Below are 14,916 nucleotides of genomic sequence, written 5' to 3' on the forward strand. Positions count from 1 at the left end.
ACTCATAAAGCTGCTCTGTAGACTAATTAAAACGTGTGTGCTCAGCACTAGGTCATTCTCTCAAGCAGCCTGTTGTAACTTTGCTTTTGGCTTGCAGTGAATCATTGACTGGGGATTTGCTGCCCTCAGTGCACAAGGTGCTTGCTGTCAGGATGATTGCTGCTGCGCTGCTATGTTGTACAGGCACAAGGGAATAACCCACTTCCAGCACCCTGATGGCTCAGCCCTGCACCCCAGGACCCACAGAACAGCATGGCTTGTGAAAGCTGGGAGCAGGCTGTGCCTCAGCCTGATTGCTGAGCCCCTTTGGAGGCTCCGCTGCGGAATTCAATGCACCCAGAGAACATGTATGTATTGAATTACTGTGTCATTACCTGCATCATGCTGCTCTGACAAACAAATCCATCTTCCAGTTTCCTCCTACCTCCCATCAGTACCTATGGCACCAAAATAATTAGCCAAAAGCAACATGAAAGATCATTTTAGTGTAATACAGATATGCTGTCTCAGTTCCACTCCTCTCAACACCATAGCTTCCAGTACGTGAGAGACTTCAGAAGTGCTTGTTTTTATTTATTTATTTTTATTTTATTTTTATTTTTAAAAAAAAATAAAAGAGCCCTGTGAAAGAGGGTGGGAAGGGACTGCAGCTGGCTCTGCGTGTCCTGGGTCTGCAGCCCTTCTTCGCCAGCTGTCTAAACTGGAAGTTAGCTCTCTGTCAAGAGAAGCTGCTTCAGGAAAGCACGTTCTTGATACTGGCTGATTCTCTTTTTTTCCTCAGCTTTACTTTTCTCCCTTAGACAGACCTTGCTCTCCAAGTCTCACTGTATAGCTCTGGTGCTTTGATACTTATCTGGGGTGTACTTTTGCAGTGACAGGTGAAGAAAGCCCCTTAGGTGTACGGAGCATCGTGTAAGAGAAGACCAGGCAAGTCCTGGGGAGTGACTTTGCCCATGTGTGTATATGCACACACTTAAAACAGAGGTCTGGACTGTATTACATGCTCCCTCACCTTTCTTTGACTCTTGGATTCTCCCCAGAGCTGTGTTTTGTTACTGACCATGCAATTTCTAGTTATAAAAGGGCTTTGCTTACTTCCAAATTCTCATACCGTGGGCTTCCTTGCTCAGAAGTCACCTGCTCAAGCTCCCTTCTCTTCCATCCCCAGCCCAGCTTGTTTAATCATACTGTTTCCCTATCAAGCAAGAGGCAGAGAAGTAGCATTTGATCTAGTTTGTGAGGGTGGTGGCAGGCTCTTTTTAAGCACCGTGTGACTGCAGGGAAGCCATGTGTGAAGGTGACATCGATGTGACAGTATAAATCTTGCGGCTGTGACTCCAGAATTGCTGAATATGAGTTGAAGGTGTAGCTAATGCAGCTACCTGTGAAATGAAAGTGTCTTGTTCTTGGGATTTCTGAATATGCTGTCAGCTGCTGTGCCCACGCCCATCCTTTCTTTACCTCCTGCTTCAGGTGTTATAACCTGAAAATAAAATGTGTTGTACAGAGGAGCGGGAAACAAGGTAGCAAGCACGATTTCAGTATCTGTACCCTTGCATCAGCATTTGCATGGTGCTGAGAGGTTTCTCCTGGTCAGTGAAATGTGCTTGGTCAGAGTGGTGCAGACAGTTCATCACGCTGCAGAGACTGAGCTGTGCTCTTCTGTGCTTTGCCCTATAATTAATTCAGATGCCAATTTTTTTAAAAGAAAGGGGGGGGGGGATTTGGAGAAGATGTAAGGTTCGTACAGTTTCTCTGAGGGGAAGTATAACATTTGTAAATCTCTGGAAATTAAGAGAATAAATTTATTTTCCGTTCCTTATTCTGCAGCGATGTGTAGAGGTAGCTCTTGAGGTGATGATGAACTCCTATTCTACTGAGTGAAATCCAGTCCTGATAGGTCCCTGGCAACAGCAGGTTGGTCTGTTAGACAGGAGACTTCATCAAACCAAAAAGGGACCTGTCTTCTGATGGATACAATGCCATTTTACAGTCTTTGGATCCTGTGCAGAAGAATTTAAGTGGAAAGGGAGACTGACAGTTGCTTCTATGTTCCACGTTCTTTGTCTACATTAATACTGACATGCAAATCCAACAGTATGAGGCACCCTGTCGTGTTGCTCTTTGTATTGACTCACAGTGAAGGCTGAAACCTCTCTTGTTTTTACTTTGTCACACTTAAGAGGGTTGCTGCCACATGGGCGCTGTCTGCATGCCTACCTAGGTTTGTTTCAGCATTAGGCTTTCTCTCCCATTGTAAAGTATGTCTCTGGAGAAACAAAAAGCAGAGCTCTCATTTTTGAAGATCACAGGGGTCTGGTAAAGCCTGGAGGTGCTGTGTGCTCCTTTCGGTATGGGAAAGCCTGCCTTTTTGGCCCTCCCAACCGCTGTAGGTTGTAGGTGGAGTACAGATCTTGCACAACTTACTGATTTTTTTTTTTATTTTTTTTTTTCAATCTCGGGAAATACTGCAGATGTTTTTGCCTGTTGCACTTAAGCAAACCAGCTGATTTGGTACTTAGTCTGCCTTGTGTTAACCATTTTTTTCCCTGGTGTAAAAAAAAGACAGTGAAGTCTGCTTTTACTGTCATGTGGTGATCGTGATTGCTCTTGGTCTTGTAATGTGTTAAGTATGGAAGCAATAATGCACTTTGACTTTTTACAGCAAGACTAAAATTACTCTTAAGTTTTGACCAAAGCTGAGTTTTCATGTAAAAGCTGTGGTTATTTCTGCTCGTTAGGGCCAGGGGTCTCACCAGGGACCCATAATCGACTTGTAAGTTTTTGATTAAGCTCTTAAGCTGTCTAGTATTCTCATATTTAAGTGTTACAAAGGCCAGTCTTGAAAAACTATCCTGTGTATTTATTGGGCTGAAGTTAATCTTGTGGAGGGAAAGCACCAGCTGACCAAAGTTTATTCTAACACTTTTCTTGTTTGCTGCTTTTTTTCTTTTTTGTATACTTCATTGTCTTGGTTTTACTTCTTTCACTTCCTATTTGCCTGAGGTCTCTGACCACACTGGGAAAATCCTAGTTTGTAAGGCAGTTTGAGCAAGGTCTTAGTTGTGAAGGTTAAGGCATTATTTAGTAATTTGCAAGGAACTGGCGTACTAAACCGTACAGCTTGTTTTTCTGCACATTCATTTTTGGTAATGTCAAAATCTGCTGTTTTATTGTTGTAGTGCTGCAAAGGATTTCCTAGCATTTTTTATCTTAAATATATACAAGTCTGTAGTATAACCTTGCTGTAAAACTGCGTATGGTGAAGTTAGCAGAAGAGCAGAAATGTTTCAGTACCTGCCAGGTCGCTTTCTTAAGAGATTAACTTTTTTTCTGTTTATATATGGTTAATTCTACATTTGTAACATAGTTTGAGGTAAGTCTGGTGATTAACGAGGCTGCTGAAGGAAGCAATGAACTGGTGCAGACCCAGCCTGTGGCTGGGAATTCCTGGCAAAGGCAAATAGCAAACCGCAGCCCAAGTAAAGTGCACACCTGGAGCTATGGCACAGGGAGCCTGCGGAGCTCAATAATGATTTGGTACAGAAGAATGCATTAATCTCTGACTACTGCAGGGCCAGTGGGGTGGGCTGCAGGTAAGACTTTGTCATTTTTTTCTTCTTTCATTTTTTTCCTTTAAACTTAGTATCTTGGTCTTAGTATGAGGGTACAGCACATCTGACTTATCCTTTGCTCCTATCCTAAACAAGGATTGGGAATCAAGTATGTGAAGGGCATCTCTTTAAATAAGAAGAGCTTTGAGCTGGAAACAGAGATGTTTTCCTGCTGCTGTTGAACTATAACAGTTTTAATGTTCCTGTCTTCTGGTTTTGGAACTTGGGGATAATTAAATGGAGTTGTGTGGTATTGCGTGTTGTGTTTGAAAGTCTGTCCTGTCAACTGTCATGCTTTTGCCTCTGGTGGTGGATGTGCTTAATTGCTCATCTTAAATCACCACCCAAATAGAACGCTTGGGGAGAGTTTTATTTTTAAGGTTGGTATGAATATTGTAAGACTTCAGTGCCAGTAGATGATCTGCTGGCTAGCTAGATTTCACTACTGCAAGTTAAACTCAGACCAAGCTGCAGGGAAGCTCTGTATACTTTATACTTCACTTTATATTATTCTGGTTTTCCAGAGCCACTTACTGGCGAAGATGCCATAAGTATTGGCTTAACCTGCAGTACCATAAAGGTTTTCCTTCTGATTATTACGTTGATCTGCTCCAAACAAAGTGAGCAAGAGTGCAACGACATCCTTGCTTTGTCTTTTGCTTCTCTTCTCGGTATAGCAACTTTTTTTCCCTCCTCCTTTATTATTAAGTGTTACACTTTGCTTTTGGTTTGTTGTAATTTTATTTTTGCAAAATAGATTTTCACAGCTAGAAAGCCTCAAGGAAAAAAGTTCCTGGTAATATCTGTAGGAGTTGCATCTCTTTACTATGCAAATGCTGAAATCTAAATCTCGCTTTAATGTCTCTTGGAGCTAAAATATTTTTGGATAAACAAAGCATTTCACATACTGAATGAACCGCTTACAGGCAGCCTTTGCCCTCAGACTGGAATGCAGCCATCGTGAATGTTGCAGCACGAACAAGGGACTCTGGCATAGTTGAGGGCCAGGAGTGGGATGCAGTGTGAGATACAAATGGGAATTTTGCTCAGAGTATCACAATCCAAGCCATTTTTATATGAAAAACTACTGGCATCCATAACCAGATTCATTTTTTTATGAAATGTTTCACGGTTTTTCTTCCAAAAGTGTTACTGAATATTGCTATGTATTATCTAGGAACAGTTAGGCTATGAAATGTGTTTATAAAGTGTATCTTTGGAGTGCTATGCCTGATCAGGTTCCACTATAGACAAAATAGACCAGAAGCGATGGCAGATGTGGTTGGTAAGTGGATCTGGTGAGTACAGTTCAGCACTGAAAGCTTGGAGATAGCAGATATGCATTCATGAAAATCAGTTGTTCTGCCAGTGCTGGTCCTTCAAAATCCTAGTACAGCATTTTAGGAATGGAAGAGGAGGCTGTTTAGATGAAGTCTGTTTCTGTTTAATTGTTCTTCTGGAGTAAATTCACATTTCTGTTCTTTGCTGTTTTGTGGGAAGAAAGGTTTTCTCAAACATCTTCCCCTCTGTAACAACACATGGGAGAGTGTCCTCAAGGTGTGGGTTGTAACTTGGTTTCTGCTTACCGAAGAACTGAGGGAGGAAAACCGATACCTTGTGACAACTTAAAGACTGGGCAGTGGTGTGAGCTTACCTGCTTGAGTGTTTAAGTAGACGGGAAGCCAGAAATGGGGATTTCTTCCCACCCTATCCATGTGGGAGATGGGAAGTGGCAATAACTGGAGTCCTGAGCAGAGAGCGATGGCACGTAGGCTCAGCGACAGGTGTGTTATGCCAGATAATGTGGGCAGAGTTTAAACGGGATCAAGGGGAGGCTGAACAAATATTTGGATGAAATACTCCTTGAGGGTTGCTAAATACAGGCTCAGGAAACTCCTGGAGCTGAAAATAGTCAAAGGCTCAGCCTTGTCTGAGACAGGGAGTGCTGTTTAGTTGCCTTGATTGAAGGGGTACAGCAGAACAGTTGTGAGGTTTTGGGGACATCATGAGAGTAAAAGCACTGAAGCTTGGGGTGACTGGATTCAAAGGCAGTAATGCAGGAGGCAAATGCCAAACACAGTATTTATTCTCCTGGAGAAGCTGGCAGCCCATGGCTTGGACAGGTTTGCTGGGTTAAAAACTGGCTAAATGGCCGGGCACAAAGAGTGGTGGTGAACGGAGTGAAATCCAGCTGGTGATCAGTCACCAGTGGTGTTCCCCAGTGGTCAGTGCTGGGGGCCCTTCCCCTTTAATATCTTCACTGATGTCTTGGATGAGGGAATTGAGTGCACCCTCAGTAAGTTTGCAGACAACACCAAGTTGGGGGGATGTGTTGATGTGTTGAGAGGGTAGGAAGGCCCTGCAGAGGGACCTGGATGGGATGGGTCTATGGGCAGAGGCCAAGGGGATGATGTTCAGCATGGCTAAGTGCTGGGTCCTGTGGTTTGGCCACAACAACCCTATGCAGCGCTACAGGCTTGGGGCAGGGTGGCTGGAAAGCTGTGCAGAGGAAAAGGACCTAGGGGTGTTGGTTGATGCTTGCCTGAACATGAGCCAGCAGTGTGCCCAGCTGGCCAAGAAGGCCAACGGCATCCTGGTTTGTATCAGGAGTAGTGCAGCCAGCAGGACCAGGGAGGTGATTGTCCTCCTGCAGTCTGCTCTGGTGAGGCTGTACCTCGACTGCTGTGTTCAGCTTTGGGCCCCTCACTACAAGAAGGACATCGAGGCCCTGGAGCATGTCCAGAGAAGGGCTACAAAGCTGGTGCAGGGCCTGGCACACAAGTCCTGTGAGGAGCGGCTGAGGGAACTGAGGAGTTTTAGTCTGGAGAAGAGGAGGCTCAGGGGAGACCTCATTGCTCTCTCCAGCTACCTGAAAGGAAGGTGTGGGGAGCTGGGGGTCAGCCTCTTCTCACAGGTAACTAGTGATAGGACTAAAGGGAATAGCCTCAAGTTGCACCAGGGGAGGTTCAGGTTAGGAATTAGGAGACATTTGTTCTCAGAGAGAGTGATTAGGTATTGGGATGGGTTGCCCAGGGAGGTGGTGGAGTCACCATCCCTGGGGGTGTTTAAGGAAAGGTTGGACATGGTGCTTAGGGACATGGTTTAGTGGGTGACATTGGTGGTAGGGGGATGGCTGGACCAGGTGCTTTTGGAGGTCTTTTCCCACCTTAATGATTCTGTGATTTTATAAACTTCCTTGGTGCTTGATGGCAGCATCAAAGGGAATCTCTGCAGAAAGCAGTCCCAGAGGTCAGATACATGGGCTTCAGCCTGCAGTGGCTGTGAGAATGATACTTTCGTGATTTTTTCCAAGCTGGAGATCTCTCAGATGGGAACAACTCAGGAGGAAGAGTCCATTGATCTACCTGGGTGCTCACAACTTTCATTTTACAGCTTTTCTTCGAAATTTTCTTGGATAGCAAGGTGAATTGAAAAGAAAGTCGAAATGGGGTGGTTGCTCAAGCAGTGTGTATGTGGTGGTGTTTATTGTTCTGTACCACCAAAACTGTCTCATAGATCTGCTCTGTAGAAGAGGCCCGTGTAAAAAGTACTGAATGATATTTTAAAAGACTATTTATTTTTTAAGCCAAGAAGTCTCTTTTATAGACTTTATATAAACGCTGCTAACAGCACATTTTTGTATACTCAAAAGATCTTGAGCTGCTGCAATAATTTAGGGAAAGCTGCTTGGACACATTTTTGGTATATTTGCCAAATAAGTCTGTTGTTTTTTGTTTGTTTGTTTTCCCCCTTTTTTTTTCTTTTCAGTTCAGCACTTCAGTGGAGATACTGGTGTGCCTCATGAAGCAGGCTGTTTTTAGTTTACCTGCAAAGCTGGAGCAATAAACACAAAGCTCATCAGCACATCTCCCCAGCTGTCCTGCTACATATCCCCACGTCTTTCTGCCTGGGAAAACCATTGCCACCCACTGGTACTTCTGGAATTTAATGCACTTTGCACAAGCACCTCATGTCCTCAGAGGAGCAGTGAGCTCTGTGATGCTGAGCAGCTGACAAAGTGGACATAGTCACCAGCAGAGGATCATGTTCCAGAAAGCAAATCTGAACTGGCACTTTTAACCCTGCTGGAGCTGAAAACCCATGCAACAGATCTGTTTTTGTGCTACAGTTGTTTCCCTTAACCTCTCCAGATTGCACAATCTGTAACTGAGCTCATCTCTTTGCTCTGCTTGTGATCTGTGCTTAACCGTAATGGCATCCATTCAAGTCTCCCCTTGTGTCCGTGCTGTCATTGCCACTACTCTGCAGGAACCACTTTATCCAACTTCACTCAGTATTAAACTTGCAGTAATTGTTAACAGGTTAAAATCTGAAAAATGTAGGTGTGAGAAACACAATTTTTCAATTCTCCAGTCAGTGAATGGTGCAGCTCCTTTTGCCAAACCAGTTATTCTGATTTCTATCTTTATTAAAAACAGAAAAAAATACCCCAAGTATTAAACAGTAGGTGTTGTCACAAACTCCAACAGAAACATTGAGGTCTTCTGCTCTTTGGAGAGAAAAAGGTGCCTGAGAAAAATGCTCATCGTTTTTAAATATGCTAGCAAAGTTGACACCTGTTCACCTGTTGTTTCAAAGAACCTTGAATTGAAGAGCTAAGTTTAAAGTGGTGTAGTTTGTTTCTGAGTCAACAGGTAACTTGATAGGAAGGCTTTTGGGTGTGAAGTTATGTGTTTAGATGCAGTGTAAATTCTGATGCATGAAATTGCTTTTGGCTGGAGGTGAACCATTTCTGCATCCCCTTTGCGGAAGCATGTAACCCATGCTTGTTGTGGAGTCCTGAGCTTGCAACCCATTCTCCTCCAGCTCCTAGAATGGAAAATGATCCAAACGAGATGCCAAACACAGGTTTGGTGGGTAAAAATAAGCAATATGATTCAAAGTAGTGGTCACCTGTGACAGAATATGGGGAAGTTCCAGTCCTGATATTGCCTCTTCCAAGAGCAGCAGCAAGACCCATATCCCTGCATGCCTTTTTGCTGAAATGTTTGCCTGATGACCTCTCAAGGTATGTTACACAACAGATCGTGGAATGAAGTGAATGTTTGTGATTTCCTACGAGTTTTGGGAGAAGATGCATGTGACCTTTTTTGAGTACGTTTACTGATCTCAAGTTGAGGGAACCCTTGAGGAGTTTGCCAGTTTTCGAGGAGCATGAGTTTTGGAAGCCGATGTTGCAGCAGATAGTAAGTCATTCAAAAAGCTGTTCTAACAGCGTATCTTACGGTGCTTATCAAAGGTGAGACTTTCAAGAAAATCCTTCTAATAGATCTTTGTGTATACGAGTGTGTGCATGTCAATCTATACACATACGCGTGGGTAAATAGTGGAAACTGTCTTCCAAATACTGATCCAGAAAATACTGTCTTTCTAAATAATTAGACCTTGGGTTTTTATAACCTGAGATAATTATCTAGACAGATCCAATCTGAATATAACACTGACTATTCTGAAAGTTACCTGACGATGAGTTAGTTGCTTCCTTTTCTTAATGTTTTTCAACCTGGTAATAACTTGCTGTATTAGAACTAATTTTAGTTTTGTTGTTTCCAGGTATTTTCAGGTTAATCTAGGAAACTGGGAGCATCCCTCCCTGGAGGGTCTGTTGAAAATGCCAGTATGTACCAAGGTGCTTCTCATTGTATCCTCCTGGTGTGGAACTCCCAAGTGTTCCTGGGGCTGCTAGTACCCTAAATGATGAGGAGGCTCACAGGAACATTGGGGCTTGATTTGTGGAGCAGTGTGTCCTGTAAGGTGCTATTTGGAAGGTAGAGCAAGAAACTGGGGAGGAGGCCTGAGGGGGGAATGTTGTTTATGGGAACAGTGGAAGAGACCATGTCACCTGAACAGGATAGATATTTGTTCATACTTGTCATTTAGATTTTGTCTGATGTGACCTAAAAGTAAATCTAGCCAACAGTCAAATGGGACTTCGGGTCTGTTTTTTTCTTGCTGGAAGTTGGCTTCCTCCCTTATGACATCTGCTCTGTTTGGTGTAGCTATTCAGGAAAGGACTTGAGCATTTTGACTGCTTAACTTGTGCTAATGCAGTCCTTTTGGACACTTCTAAAAATTGTGCTTTGCCTTTCTTGCAACATAAACTGGAAACCAAGGCTTGGTGTGTTATTTTGGCCGGTTTTATTCAGGCTAGTGAGGTGAGTGCACAGATGCCTTAGATGTGAATATGAGCACAGTTGTGTATTTCCATAAAAGTACAGAATGATTTAATAGTGAAGAAGTGCTTGCTGCAAGCAGTATCTTTCATTTTGTCAGTGAAGTCTTTTGAGCTTCCTCCCTTCAGTTTTGTTCACGGCACTCTGTTAGGGGGCTCGGGCACTGGAAGAACTAAACAAGGGTAATCCTGTGAATGAATCATGCTGCTTTGCGTACCTGTGTCACCCTTGGTCATAATACCAACAGTTTTCTTGGAGCTGTGGGATGCTAGGGCTGACTTGCAGCATGCCAACATACAGAAAGGGGATGCTTTGGGGCTTCCTCCCTTAATGCTTCACCAAGCACTGACCAAAAATGCAGTGTGTGGCAGTGGGGAATCGCCTCTAAATCTTCTTAATGGAAACGAGAGCCAAAATATTTTGCCTTTTACAAACGGAGACAGAAGAGTAAAGTGGATGTTAGCCTAAAATACAGCAGCAAAAGCTGAAGGAGGGGGGGGGAAATCAATATTTGGATAAGGGTTCCTGCACTGCAGGTCTGTGTACTTAAAGCAATTGAAGATCACTTCTTTTCTTATGTACCCTTTCACTGGGGAGTGAATGCTAGGTTAGGATTAGCCATACGATTTTATTGTCCCTGCAGAAAGGGTGTAGAGGCAAGCTACTGTAAGTTAAGAGCCCTTTGCAAAATAGTTCAGTGATTAGCATGCCTTCGGAGATGTGTTGTGTAAGCATCACAAATTTTAATGGCTTCCTGCGTTCAAAGAATTAAATGTGATCAGGATTAAAATGATATCTTAGATGCTGGTTAAAACATTCTCTCAAAACCCCTGACATTGTCTTCTAATCAATTTGAATTTTTAATTGACAAGCATACTCTGTTGGTGAACTTGGCACAAGTGATCTATTCAGGTGGAACTTCTCCCCATGTGTTTTAAGGAGTACTTCAGCGTGTCTGAGAAATGAGAAGCAAACACCCCAGGGAAATGTGGAAATAGGCCTGTATTCCTGTGCTAGGGCGTAAAAGGAAAATGCTACTCTAATCACTAAGGTGCCTTTTCTGAGGAACAGTCGGTAGCCAGTTAATCCTGCTTTTGCAGACATTCCTGATCCTTGCTGTTTATGTTGGATAAGAAAGTAGGAGGACAGCCCACTCTTGCTCCCTTTGCAGCGCTGCTGATTGCATATGCGTGTTAAGTGGGAGGGAGAAGAGGAGAATCCCCAACTCCAAAGCTTTGTGTCTGTGCTTTGAGAGAGACATTTTTAGTTCTTTGGCTTGGAAAGTGGCTCTCGGTACTTAGATTTGGACACACATTCACCAAAATCCCAGTGACAGTCTATTCCCTTACAGTTCTGCATGGGTGATGAAGATGGTAGCATTGATTCGAGAAAACATTTGAGCGTCAATGAAAGAAATGATAGGAAATCCTGAAGGATCTGCAAGATGTAGTCTATTTAAATTCATTTGTTACAGGTGCAGCTTCAAGTCAGCCTGTCCTCAGCTTGGGGTGGGGTGTGCATGCATGCACCTGCTGGTTATGATGGATTGGGTCAGAGGATTTGAAATGCTGCATGATACACCATGAATAAGCTAGAGGTGCTCTGTGGGATGTTGCAGAAGGCTCTGGACAGGTACATTTTGCCCATCCTGTGATGTGGAGAACATGACTGGCTGGCATCTTCAGGAACTGTCAGCATCAAAACCATCAGAAATGCTTCTCAGCTGATGCTTCTGTGTCAAAGAAACATTCAGGATATTTAAAACAAGTGGTATCACAGAGTTGAATGCTGTCATCTTACATGCTAAAACGGAAGTGGGCTTCTCTTGTGCCATTACGCCTTGCTACTGGTGAACAGCTCCAGGAGTGGAGCTCCTTGGGTAGATCCTTTGGGATCTGGCTGGCTGGGGAACTGCTCGTCCAAAGGGTGTGTTGGTGTCTGAGCATCAGCTTGTGCCCCATTGCCTCTTGGATCGGAGGAATCAAGTCCAGGACTTCCTGCGGGGACACGGGCAGCGTTATGGCAGCCGATGGGTGGCTTTTGGGGCATTGTGAAACTTGGCAGAGATGAGTGCCTGAGAACACTCTGACGTGTTTGGGAGGGTGGCTGTTGTCAGGAGATAAGAATGCAGTTACTCACAGGAACAGGGCCTTCCCCCTTTTTCCACCTTACTGAAGACTGGTGGGTGTTTGCGGGGTGGGTAGCAAGCCTTCGGTTTTGCGAGCGTCCTGCAGGGCAGGGTGGCAGGGACGTTACTGCCTGCAGGTCTCTGCAGCTGCGTCAGGACAGACAGAAGCCGTCTGATGACCAGCCTCTAGGCCAGTGGTATGCCTTTCTGTCTCCCTCCAAAGCTGGGGCTTGGGTGAAGTGTGTTCACTTCCCAGCTATGGCCTGAGCAGTCCTGTCTGCTGCTGCTGGCCCCAACATGTGGCTGTGCACAAGTCTGGTGTCTGCAGAGCAGTTGGAGGGGACGGAGAGAAGCCTGTCGCTATTGTGCTGCGCATGGTGGATTTTGGTCAAGTGCGTTTCAGTTTTATGTTTTATCTTTGTTCTGTGCGAGTGCTTTCTCTATTGTAAAGTTATCTTGAAGACCAGGAGAAAAGCCTTTTGTCTCTCCCCTGCGTCAACTTACTTGTTATCTCCTTTGATGCCTGGATCAGAGCCTGGGTGACTTTACCAGCTCCTGCCAGAGAGAATACTGGGAAGGCTGCTGCACGCAGTAGTGGAGCTGTTCTGTGTGTGATGCCACGAAGTAGGAGCAGAAGCACTCCAGACCCCCTCTGTATCCGATAAATGCTGCTATAGGCCTTGTATGGACACATGGTTCCTCCCTGTTTGTGTGACTTTCGGGAAATTCTGTTTTTAAAGCACAGCTGCCTAGGTTAGCACAGTGTTTTACAACATATTCCAGCTACTGGTAGATCTTGAGGCAATCTTCACATTATAATCACGGTAATGCTTTTAATAGGAGCCTAGGTGGTAGCACTGCTTTCTTAACCCATAATAATAATTATATATATTTTTTAAAGTGACTCTTACGACTACGTGAGCAGCAGCCAGTAGCATGTCATCTGGGCTTTGACTCTCATAGTCATAGTGAGCTTCTAACCTGAAGAACCGAGTTCTCTGGGTAGGAAGGCAGTTTCAGGTAAGTAAGTGAATTTTGTGTTTTTAAGGACGTGTGTTTTGGAGCAGTGCACTTCTCTAATATGTTGTAAGCTGATATTAAATGTGACCTGAATTTGGATAAATTCTTGTTTCAGACTTGCACTGGCAGGTATCCATTTTTGCTTTGGTTTAATCATTTTCTGAGTGTGCCAACGGCAGCCTTCAGCACTGGCAGCAGTCTGTGGTCCTCGTTTGTGTATTTGTAACATCTGACTTAATGTCCCCCAGCTGCATGGCAGTGTTTTGTTTGGCACCTGTACTGCTTGATTGCTTTAAGGCAGGCTTTCATTCAATGACATGGCTTACTAGCAAATATATAATGATTCACTCCCTTTTCTGTTAGCTTAGACACTAAGTGCCAGCTTGGTGCTTTCTCTCCATTCAAGAAAACAGTCCAACCCCAGTACTAAGTTGTACAATCTTAGAGAAGTCAGCTGAAGGATGTGTTAAGTTGGTTCCTTTCTCCTTCCATTACAGAATAACTGAGAGCAAAACTTCAGGGGATATAGTTGTGTATAAAGACTACATATAAGGAAATCTTTGCCCTTCTAGCTGTTGAAGCCTGTGATATACAGGGTAGACGACCAGACTGGCGGTTGGAATGCCTGGTTTCTGTTCCCAGTTTTGGCTTTGACGTAGATGAATGACCTGCAAAGGAAAAATAAATAGGGCATGTGCCCTTTTTTGTTGTTTGTAGTTGTGTTTTGTTTTGTTTTTCTTTCAGTAATCATTTGAAGCTGTGCAATGATTTGCTGGAGGCATCTTTTAAGATTCTTTCATGGTTTTGTTGGGTTTGATCTCTGCAGAAAGGCCCATGACTGATGTAAGAGCAAGAGAGGGAGGTATCATAAGAACTGGAAAATCAAAGCAGGAGCTATTGAGCATAGACATTTTTGAGGAAAAAAAGATGTATTTTAAACAGTCATTGATTTGTGTGCAACCCTAGTGACTAGCATATTGAATGAAACGAGGTTTTGGTGCCCTCAGCTCTTAGTTGGAAAAGCTGCTTCCTTTTTCTCTAGATGTTTTTGAAAATCAGTGAGACAAAACTGGCTGGTCCTGCATGGCCTCAGTGACAGAGCAGAAGAGCAACTCTAAGTTGCTGTTCTGCCTAATCCGGTTGTAATTCTTCCTGTGGGTGTCCCAAGCAAACTTGTTTTTAGAAAAATTGGTTTTAGCACTTTTCCTGCAGAGGTCCCAGTACTGTGCACCTCTAAATCTCAAGTGTCATTCAATAAAACATTAAATAGTGCTTCCACAGCTAGCGTAGAAAATATGGTCCGTAAACAGAAATAATGAGAAAAATACCGTGACTAAAAATCAACAATGCTAAAATTGGGGAACTTTATTTTTTTTTGCTGCACGTAACACTAATCATTATGGGCATGGGTTAGTTTTGGAGTTGCTGCTTTCTGAAAGCTGACATCTATTTGACAGTTGTTCTAGACTGGAAATTTGAGACTGTTTTCATCAGAGTCCTGAAACCTTTCTGTTTCCCCAAATGTATAAATACTGAGAGTGGAAGACACCTTTACCCCAGACAGCAGAAGCTCCCCTCACTCTATTGATTCACCTTTTATTTCCTCTGGGTTCAATGCACAGATGCTATGAATAATGTAGTCATCTATTTCTTAAGTTGAATGCAGGTTTAATAGGGGTTGAATATTATTATTGCAAGTACATTGCACAAGGTGCAAGGTTGCTTTGTTCCTGCTAAATGAGAAGGGTTCAAACCAGGCACTGTTGGGCATGTGGCACAATCTTGTAATTTATGTTGAGGAATTACTCGCAGATGCATTGGCATCTTTGACTTCCGTATGATTTGTGTACTTGTCTCGGTATATGGCAGCTCATGTTCCAAACTCAGGGTCACAAAGTACTCGTTGCTGAAATCTAGGGGTCTAATACGGTGGAATAGCAATTTTCTGCTGGCTCTTCAA

General features: G+C 43.7%; 1 protein-coding gene across 5 annotated transcripts in view; it reads left to right on the plus strand.

Moving 5' to 3' along the window:
• SGMS1 (sphingomyelin synthase 1) overlaps positions 1-14,916 on the plus strand; it is a 93,619-nt gene that overhangs the window by 12,486 nt on the left and 66,217 nt on the right. For 4 of the 5 annotated variants that reach the window (XM_035330752.1, XM_035330754.1, XM_035330750.1 and 1 more), the window contains one exon: positions 12,838-12,956. The gene's annotated coding sequence lies outside the window, so the exon portion shown is untranslated. Of the gene's footprint in view, positions 1-12,212; positions 12,324-12,837; positions 12,957-14,916 lie in introns of those variants that run through there. The other variant, XM_035330753.1, reaches the window with a different exon arrangement.

Source organism: Oxyura jamaicensis, chromosome 6 (assembly GCF_011077185.1).
Source record: "Oxyura jamaicensis isolate SHBP4307 breed ruddy duck chromosome 6, BPBGC_Ojam_1.0, whole genome shotgun sequence".
Taxonomy (NCBI): domain Eukaryota; kingdom Metazoa; phylum Chordata; class Aves; order Anseriformes; family Anatidae; genus Oxyura; species Oxyura jamaicensis.